This window comes from Athene noctua, chromosome 1 (genome assembly GCF_965140245.1).
Source record: "Athene noctua chromosome 1, bAthNoc1.hap1.1, whole genome shotgun sequence".
In the NCBI taxonomy this organism is placed as follows: domain Eukaryota; kingdom Metazoa; phylum Chordata; class Aves; order Strigiformes; family Strigidae; genus Athene; species Athene noctua.
Genome location: NC_134037.1, coordinates 164,720,080 through 164,729,538, shown reverse-complemented (window position 1 = coordinate 164,729,538; position 9,459 = coordinate 164,720,080). Strand labels below are relative to the sequence as shown.

At 49.5% G+C, this 9,459-nt stretch overlaps 1 protein-coding gene across 2 annotated transcripts in view; it reads left to right on the top strand.

The window, feature by feature from the left end:
- The first annotated feature begins 1,818 nt into the window (after positions 1-1,818).
- KCNJ6 (potassium inwardly rectifying channel subfamily J member 6) overlaps positions 1,819-9,459 on the top strand; it is a 170,039-nt gene continuing 162,398 nt past the window's right edge. For both annotated transcript variants that reach the window (XM_074903803.1, XM_074903795.1), the window contains exon 1: positions 1,819-2,121. The gene's annotated coding sequence lies outside the window, so the exon portion shown is untranslated. The remainder of the gene's footprint in view (positions 2,122-9,459) is intronic.

The window sequence follows — 9,459 nt, the reverse complement described above, 5'->3', positions numbered from 1 at the left end:
TTGAATATGCCCACTCTTCCTGCTGTGTTGGCAAATGAAAGCATGAAAAACAAGTAACAAGTGGAGCAGGGTTTAGAAAAGCAGTTTCATCTTGGAGAACAGATACTGTTGCAGCAGATATGCTCCTAGCACAAGGAAAGAGATTTAAAGAAGTTTACAAGAAGAAATTAATAGTCCTGCAAATCTCCAAGGAAGAAAAGACCTCATATTGCTCTTTTCAGTGAGGTTCCCATTTATGGAAAAAGCTTAAGAAACTAGAACACAGCCATTTCTTAGACTAGCATGATATAATACATCAACACAAATGCATGGACTCGGATGAGATTAGACAGAGAAAAAAAAAAAGATTCCCAGAAAGTACATTAGGAAATGTAGGAAGGTGTGAAGAGGAAGCGTGAGGTGAGAAAGGAAATGCAAGTAAGGCGATTTTACAAACTAAAGCAGTGCTGGTTTAACATACTACTTTTGTCTCAGAAGGAGAAAAAAATATCACCGGTGATCCATGGTCACAGAGCACAGCTGTGGAACTGGGCTTGCAGCTATTCTCATTAAAATTAAAAAAAACCACAAACACAAACAAACAAACAAACAAAAAAAACACCACACGCAAACAAACAAACAAACCAAACCAACCAAACAAAAAACCCCCAAACCAACCACAAACAACCAAAAATCCCCAAAACCCACCAAAACCAACAGAAAAACTGATACTACTTGTGAAAGTGCAGATTATTATTTATGTTACTCGAAAAGCCACAACCTGCTTCCTACTGGATAGGTGTATTGGTTTGGAATATGGGTAATTTAACACAATGTAGACACAAAAGGTGAAGTTTAAGTTGGAGCAGTCTGGAAAGGATGCATCCTACAAGAAAAATGATCAAGATGGTGTCTGGCAGATGTTTTCTTGGTTCTACTTTTCAGCTAGGTTTTCTAAGAAAAGGAGGCTGAAGTAAAGCGTTAGTGTCTGGAGGTGTGCACCTGCCTGTTCGTCTGGCAGCTGCCCTTCCTCCCCAGGAACGGGGCATCTGGTGGCCACTTTCAACCACACCTGAGAGTGGGAAAGTAGCGTCAAAGACACCGAGTCAGCGAGGAGGGTGGGTGAAGGTGCCGTTCACTGCCCTGAAGAGGTGGAGGCTCGCTCGCAGCGCAAGGTCCGCCCTTACTACGCACCAGAGAGGTCCAGCGGCCACGGGCCCGGCCCCCCGCGGCGCTCCCCGGGCTGCACCCGCGCTGCCCCCGGGCGCCCCGCCGGGGAGGACGCGCCCGGGGGAAGCGGGGCCCTCCCGAGGCAGACGGCGGGGCGAGAGGCCACCGCAGCCGGTGCCCGCGCTGCCGGGGGGGCTCGAGCCAGGACCTCGCCCCGTCCCACGCCCGCCGTGTCACCCACCCCCACGGGAGGCGACGGGGCTCCGCGGCGGGGACGGCTGCCCTCTGCCCCCCCAGCCCTCCCGCCCGGCGGCAGCTCTGCCCGCCCCGCTCGGGCCGGGGGGCGGCCCGGGCAGCGAGCAGGGCCGCCCCCGCCGCCCCGCGCTGCCCGCAGGTGGCGCTGCCGGCAGCCCCGCGCCCACCCGCCGCCGCCGCCGCCGCCGCCGCCGCGCCGGCCGGGCTAGCGCAGCCCCCCGGCGCCGGCCGCAGCCCCCGGGCCCGCCCGCGGCTGCCTCCGCGGCGCCGCGCCTCCTCCGCCCGCCCGCACGCTCCCCTCCGCGCCGCCTCCCTCGTACCCGCACACACGCAGACACGCGCGGCGCCGCCGCGGCCGTCCGGTCGCGCCCCCCCCCCTCCCCCTCGCCCCGTCCCCTCCCCACCGCTCTCTCGCTGCGAAGCGGCCCGGAGCGGAGCCCCGCAGCCGGCGGGTGCCGCTGCCCCGGCGAGCCCGTCTGCGCGGCGGCGGCGGAGCGGAGCGGAGCGGCGCGGGGGGAAGTGGGCGAGCGGCGTGAGGAATGGAGACGCCCGACAGCATCCTCGGGGCCGTGTGACGGCGAGCGGCGCTCACACGCGCGCACGCACCCGCCGGCGCGGAGCCGGTGCGGAGCCGGAGCCGGAGCCGAGCCGGGCAGCGCCGCCCTGCCCCGTCCCGCGGGGAGCCGGCATGGAGTGAGAGCAGCGTGCCGCCGCCAGGTAAGGCGGGGAGGGTTACCCGAAGGGAGGCGGAGGCGGCGTGCTGGCTCGGGGCTTGCGTTTTGGTGCCTGTGCCCCTACGGCTCGTTGCCACCGCGTTTCTCCAGCCTCCCTCCACCGCTCCAGAAAGGCCCTTCCTCAAGCCCCCCGGCAGCCACAGCGGCAGTGCGGGGGGATGCGGGGTGCGTTACTTATGTAACCGGGGGGCGAGCAGCCTCGGCCGCTTTCCGCAGAGCGAGCGGCGAGGTGGCGACGGGGGAGCCGCGGCCGAGGGGGACGCGGCAGGGGGCCGGGTGGCCCCGTTTCCAGCTGCCGTCGCGGGAGCCTCCCGCGTGGGAGCCCCGGCCCCACGCCCTCGGGCAGAGAGCTGCCGCCGCGACGGGGCCGGGGCTGCGCCGGCCTCCCCTCGCCTCGGGGCTCGGCAGCGGGCACCCGCGGGCGGGGGCGACCAGGGACGACCGACGTCCCGCCCGGCCGCCCCCTCCCCAGCGGCAGTGCCGGAGCCGGGAAGAACTTCAAAGCGGGGGTGTGGGGGTGCTGTTTTGGCTGCTCCCGTCTCACTCCTCCGCTGGGAGGGCAGCGGGGGGCGGCTGCGCTGCGGGGAGCTGGGGTCGCGCTGGGCTGAGGCGGGCAGCGCTGACGGCAGCCGGCGCCAGGCTGAGAGGGGCCGGAGCCAGGTTGAGGGGGCGGCGCGGCCCCGGTCCCGGCCCCGCTGGGCGGGCAGGGAGGGGAGAGCCTCCGCCGGGGGACAGGGGCAGCGGGAGCCGAGGAGAGGGGGGATGCTCACGAAGGGGTGCCCGTCTCCTCTTGATCGGAGGGAGAGCGAGCTCGGTATCACCATGGCGACCTGCGGGAGGAAAGAGCTAAATAAATAAATAAGTAGGAGATAACTCCCCCCTTTCCCTCCCCCGGCCCCCGCCGCCGCCCCTTCCCGGCCAGATCCAGCCCCAAGGTGGAGAGAGAGGTACCCCAGGCAAAACTTTCCTCTCATGGTAAAAGGGGGCGGCGAAGGGCCGCGGGACCGCGGTGGGGAAGGGGCCGCCCCACACGGCTTAGCGAGCGGCCGTGGCAGGGGGCCGGCTGCCCCCGAGCCCTCCGTGCCCGGAGCCGCTTCTCCGGCCGCGGCGGGAGGAGGGAGCTGCTTCGGGGATCGCTCCTCACGGCTGCTGACGGCAGTGCCGGCCGTGCCCCCGCCAGCCTCCCGCTCCCCCGCGCACCGGCCGCTCCGCGCACCGCCAGCCCGCGGCCGCGCGCCCGGCCCCGCTTCAGCACCGCGGACAGCGGCGGCGGCAGCACCCGGGGCAGCGCCGGGGCGCGGGGGGCCTTGGGTGCGGGCCCTGCGCTGGGAGCACCGGGGAACCCCCCGCCGCCTTCCCCGCGCCCAGAAACGTCCGCCCCGAGCACAGTGCCGCTCCCCGCCGGGTGCCAGGAGCCAGGGGAAGGCTCACCTAGGGCCGCTACACTTTTCTGAGTCAAATAGGTGCGGGAGCTGAGGGCAAACGCGTTGACAAATGGCCTCTTCTACACAAACTTGCTCGAGGTTGTTTCTTATGACTCTTTTGCAGTGATTCTCTGTAACTTGTTATGGCTAACTGGTTCCCCAGCAGGACTGTTCCCACGCACGACATCCATAAAATGAGTCCTGCAGAAATTGTGAAAAATACGTGTTCTCGACTTGTTCTCCTTAAGAAAACTCATTGAGAAATTGCACTTGAAGAAATTGCGCTCTTAGCTTAGGGAGCTATCGCACTGCTGAGGTGCACAATTACACAGGTGGGGTTTGTGCCCATCAGACAGACGTGATCAGCTAATCAGAAAAACACCTCCTGATCAAGAACTGTTCTTCTCAGACATTTGGTAACCGGTTTAAAGAAACACACAAAGTGGGGGGAAAGCAGTATTCAGGTTGGTGATAATGCACCACAAGATATATTTATTGCACTGATAGGTTGTAAATTATTGGCTTAGTTTTCCTATACATATCTTCTGCTAGTAGTTACGTGTGCAATTATTGTTTCAGTCTATGAAAAAATATTACAGAAAAGCGAACATCATAATGAATAATAGTCACTGGGGAAGATAGAGATGGATTAGTCACTTTTGTGCTGTTCACTGTGTCAGGATGTCCTTTTTTCATTAAGCAAACAAGATTTATTTAATCTTGCCTCAGTCCTGATAGGCAGTAAACTATAGATACATGTAGAATTATAGGTTTTGAATCCAAATCCCCAACCTCTTGAGGTTAGGCTTTAAATATAAGCAAGCTATCAGATCACACTAGCTATTGGGTTCCTTCTTTCCCTGTGTTTCTTCTTTGTTAGAAATTTGTTTCAAGTAAGTCCTAGCCTAGCAGAGACAACCACATAGGTGAGTCCTATTCAAGCATGGGAGTTAGTCAGGCTTTGTACTTATGCAGGGACTCCAAGCAAATTCATCCCTAAGAATACCAAGTTGTAGTCTTTTTAACTGTAGATCCACATTTTGCCTTAACTGCACTTCTTGACAAGCCAAGTGAACTAATGAGTTAAGCCTTTATGGAAATGGAGACCTGAATTTCTTAATGATGGGCCTCACATTTTCAGACCTATCTCACAGGGAGTATGGAAATAAAGGACTGAACTCTATGTCTGGGCTTGGGAACTCATTACTTTCCTGTGGAAAAATTAGGAGAAATAGTAGAATACAACTCTTAAGGACAGTTACCAGATCATTTACAATACTTGAAGCTTGATTTTGTTATGTAAGGCAATACTCCTGCAGTGTCGGAATAATTTTATCAGATAATTACAAAATGATTTTGCCTTATGAGCAACAAAAGAAAAAAATTAATTATAGCAACATCAACAGAAAATCCCACAACCACAACCTTAATCAGTTTAGTAAAAGACAGAATTCTTTGTGGAATTTCTGCCAGTGCATTTACACCACATTCAGTATGAGCTTCTCAAGATACATAATTTCACTGCAGAAAATACTTGCTTGTTTTTCATAAGCATGTATTTGTAGCCTTATTTTATATTAATTTTATTGAATCATGGTATTTTGGAAGGAAGACAAGATCTCTCCTTCAAACCATGCAAGAGAAATGTAATTTCATTTATATTTTCATAAAACAGCCATCACAAGGGATTTATTCAAATATTTCACAGGTATAGTCTCTATGTTGTTCTTTCTTTCACCTATAAAATATCAGGAACTCTGGATACTGTTGGTGTAAGGTTACTGGGTTTGTCATGATCTTCTCATGCTATTTACACCTACACAAACAGATTTTTATTCAGGAGTTGTTTATAAGCTTCTATAAAAGTAAGAAGTAAAATAATTCATATTAGCATTCTCCCAAATAAATTAAACTATGTCTTAAGTAATAGTCATTGAAGTGTTGTAGAGAACACGTTTCTATTTTATTATTTCTTTTATTTTCATTGTTGTTAAACACTTAGGAGTTCTGTTCAGTGTTTTCATCATCTGCTTGCTACAGAATGTTGCTTTTTAATTGGGACAATTAAACACTGGCAGTTTTTAAAAAGAGATATGGTTTCGGTTAATGTGTTTGTTACATTTATGTGGATGTATGATTTTTACTGGTGGAGGCAGTTTGAGACTAGAAAACAATATTCCTAGTGTATTAAGTATCAGTATTTAAATATTGATCATGCAGAAAGAGATCAATGCTTTTTAAACAAAGAATGCTAAATTTACCGAACAGTAAGCCCAAGAAAAGCATTTTACTCTTATTCCCACTTGATAGTGTCTTCCTGGAAGATTTTTTTGTTTTCTACCCCAAAACTGTGCATCAGATACTTTCCTAGAATGCTATTGATACTGGAAATACAATATTATTATGATACATGTGTTATGAATAGCTGGAATAGAAGTACTGAACAATAGGAGGTTACTAACTCCACTTTTTCACTCACCACTGCAATTTTTAGTTATGCCCAAGGACGTTGGCTGTCATGGAAGCTTGAAGCCTTCTGATGGAGCCTCATGACAGTGTTGTGAAGTGTCTGTCTAAAGGACAGCCCACACCAGGCCACCCTAACCCAGCATACTGCAGGAGGTGAATGGGAGCAGTCCTCTCCATACAGGAGCTGGAGGAGGAAAATCTCTGTGGCCAAAAGTCACGTGCAGACACTGGAATTTTTCAGTCATATACATTAGTATGGAAGCTGCAGAGGTGCTGTGCTGCAAGTATGAATCATGTCCATAGGGAAGCTCAGGGCACCATCCCCATTGAACTCATCACCCATGGGCTGCCTAGTAAAATATCATACAGGGCCAAGGGAACTTGACAACTAAAGAAACACATTTTGGTTTTATTTTAAAGGCTTATTAAAATGGGGTTTGCTACCTAGTAGCATGCAGTCTATTCACAAGCTTTTACATAAGGCCAGCAGAACATCCTGTCTTCAGATACGGGACCAAAAAAAAGTAAATTTTAAAGTTCTTAAAAGACAGGAACCCTCAGAATCACACAATGCCCAGTAAAATCAGTGAAGATGCTCATAAATGCAAGGACCGTACACAGTTCTGACTGCAGAAGTCCCAGTTCATGCCAGAGGTTGCAGAAGAAGCTATATCATAAATGAGAAGAGACACTAACAGAAGTTTGCTATGGAGTGTTATTCAACAAAGATTTGAATTGAAAAATAGCTAAAAAGTGAAAGCCCATTTATGTTCTGCTTCTATTTGCCAGTTACAACTTCAGGTCAGGCATTAACAGTATCTGGGTTTTAGGTACAGCATGCTATTTCTTGTATAAACATCCACAAGAATAGGAAACATACTATTACTGTATGTCAGTCTAACTGACTATAAGATCAGAAACACCCTCAGAAGATGCATTGCCCTATTATGACAGTAAATATCACCTTAGTATTAGAAAATAAAAGACTCATTCTATCAGTCTTGCCTTACCTAAAAATTAATGCAAGTATATGGCCAGAAGTATACATTCACAGTATACACCATTCTTCAGTTTGATATTATTTACTTCCAAGAAGCATTTCCTTTCTTGCCTCACCTCGGTAGGAAAATAATGTAGAATATCCAAGGGCAGAACTAGCCTTGCAGTCAGAAAACTCTAACATTTTCACACATAGCTTGCAATTCACAGGAGTAAATTATGATTCCACAGAGATTTAAGTTTTTTAAAGCATTTGCATTAATAGCACTGTTAGTGCAGACAGTGAAAACTCATTCAGATATTTAAGCCAGAGAGCCTGCTATTAATCCTTACTGCCAGTGACCTACCTACCCTTTCTGTCATGTGCACAGTGAGTGGTTCATACTGAGAGAGCTCAGCTTCAGACTTTGACATGCATGTGGACATCTGAGCCTTCAGAAAAGCCTCCCAACCAGTGAAAGTATCTGACTCATTCTAACAGAGACTTCAAGGTGCTGGCACAACTATAGATGGATCTTTGCCATTTGGCATTGAGGCAAGTGCCACTTCATCCTCATGTGCCCCATGGCTAAAGGCAGTGGTTGGAGACAGTATGGGTGGGGAGAGGTGCTTTACACAAGCTTGGATATGGTTCTACATTCCATCACAGGCCTGCAGAAACAGCCTTAATCTTGACTTTTATTCCACTTCATACCTTTTGACCTGACTGTGTTGGGTCTTTAAGTTCAACCGTGCCTTTAGAAAGGGAAGTCCTAGATCTGATGGCTACTGTTACAGCAGTGATGGCGTTTCATAGGCAAATAAACACTGTTTATACAGCTGTTCTGTATTATTCCACATTCATTTAATCTACATAGACTGTTGGAGCCTGACCTGAAGAACCCACCATGCGCAGGAGTTGTTGGGACTCGCTGGAGCAGAACGCTGAGGCTTGTTTTCTGATGAAAGCCAAGTGCTGGCATTTGTGCTGAATTGTCAAAAAAGCTTCTGGACAAGAAAACAATAATGTGCAGATTGAGAGGGTGAAATAGGAGGCTGAAAGAATGAACAAGATGATGAGAGAGAGAGCACATGAGAGCATAGTTAATTCAATGCTCTAATCAACTGTGTTCTGCAGTGCTTTATCACAAGCATCCCTGCATTAGGCTCACCAGCTCGGAGTGCTTTGCATCATTGCAGGAAATCCTCTGCTTTTTGCTTCCCATTTAAAAAAAAAATAAAATCTCATTGTGTCCTCTCAATACAGACAACTTTGTCAGTGAAAGCAAAGGAGAAATTATCATATAATTTAGTATTTATCATAATCAAGAGCAGGGGTTCATTAGAACAATGAGCAATTGCCAAATTATTCCTCATAGTATTAATTTGAAGAATGAGAAAATAATGATATTTCCTACCTTCCCCTGCTTTTTCTCCCCCCCTCTCCTGTTGACACACAGGTTGCAGCTTCTATCAGCTTGTCAGATAAGTTTCCCATTCCTGAAAAGAAGTATTTGTGCTAAATGATCGTAATTAAGAACCACCTTCTTCCAGCTCAATAGCTGTCTGGACACAGAGAGGTAATTCCCCATTGATTTCCATGGGTCCAGATATTCACAGAAAAAGCTTCAACAGGCATTGCCTGCTTTGGAAGTATAGCCTCCCTGGGCTCCCTGTAGTGAAAAGAGCTGGGCAGCTCTTAGGGGCAACTTTAGTCCACCAAAGATCTCAATAGGCCTCTAGAGATGTCACATGTTGGTGCCTCGAGTTTCATGGGATGCATCTCAAGTAATTAAATCAACGTGGCAATCTACAGATGCAGAAGGCATGGGAGATGAATTCCTGTCTTCAGAGTTCCCATACAGAACTTTACCCACTAAACTTCTTCATTTGCATGGTTCTATATCACTGTCTTCCTGACTGTCTTATAAAAATACCAAGATTATGTAGGCTTATTTTTTTCTCCCATTGTTTCTGACACTCTCCAGCTGCAGCAAGAACTAGCTCAGTGCTTCCTGGTCTCAGAAGTGGCCTTAGACTATCAGAGCTGGAACCAACAGCAGGAGCAGGGAGAACATAGTTATGCAAGGAAATGGAAGGAAACCTTTTCAAGTAATTTAAACCAGTGTCTGTTTAAGGATATCAAAATTGCCATCAATTGTAACAGGCTCTGAATCATGGCTTCTGATGTCAATGCGAAGAGGAGAGGAGGTTGAGCTGGAAGGGAAGTAAAAGAAACTGTGCCAGCTCTGGTACTGCCCTAGTGCTGTATTCTCCTTAGTATGCTGCTGCCTTTCTCTGGTACAAATGCAGGAAAGCATATCAGTTAGACGGGAAATAAATAAAATGCCTCATTTCATTCTTTACAGAATGGGAACTAGGGATTATGAAATCTTTACCCACCATCATTTTTACAGAGGAGGAGGAGAAAGGAGGCTATTGGATCACAG